The sequence below is a fragment of the Propithecus coquereli genome, unplaced genomic scaffold (genome assembly GCF_000956105.1).
Source record: "Propithecus coquereli isolate 6110/MARCELLA unplaced genomic scaffold, Pcoq_1.0 Scaffold387, whole genome shotgun sequence".
Taxonomy (NCBI): domain Eukaryota; kingdom Metazoa; phylum Chordata; class Mammalia; order Primates; family Indriidae; genus Propithecus; species Propithecus coquereli.
The window spans coordinates 4,847-5,288 of record NW_012149585.1 but is presented as its reverse complement, the minus strand read 5'-3'; the positions used below and the strand labels follow the sequence as shown (position 1 = coordinate 5,288).

The 442-nt window shown below is 40.7% G+C and overlaps 1 pseudogene; it reads right to left on the bottom strand.

Annotated features, from left to right (window-relative positions):
• The window catches only part of LOC105816767, a 7,292-nt pseudogene extending 7,240 nt beyond the window's left edge, over positions 1-52 (bottom strand).
• Positions 53-442: the final 390 nt, after the last annotated feature.

Sequence of the window (442 nt, the reverse complement as noted above, 5' to 3'; positions counted from 1 at the left end):
CTTACCTTGTGGCTGTGTCAATACAATCTTGATGGCCAGGATCTTCAAACATGTCTGCTGTCCTTCCCACTGCCTTCTCCCCGTTGTGTGTCAAATCTCCCTCTGTCTCATTTCTATAAGGATACATGTGATTGCATTTAGGGCCGAGCTGTATAAAACATAAGAATTTCTCCAGGTGCCTAGCCCCTGTGTTCCCAGCTACTTCAGAGGCTGAGGCAGGGGATCACTTGAGCCCAGGAATTTGAGTCCAGCCTGGGCAACATATAGAGACCCCAATATAAAAAGAAAAAGAAAAAACGATTTTTCATTTAATCACATCTTCAAAGATTCTTTTTCTAAAGAAAGTTATATTTACAGGTACTAAGGATTAGGACCTGCAATCTCTGAGGGTCTTTCTTTTAGTCTATCACAAGTGATATGAGTCTTTTATAAGTGAAATACA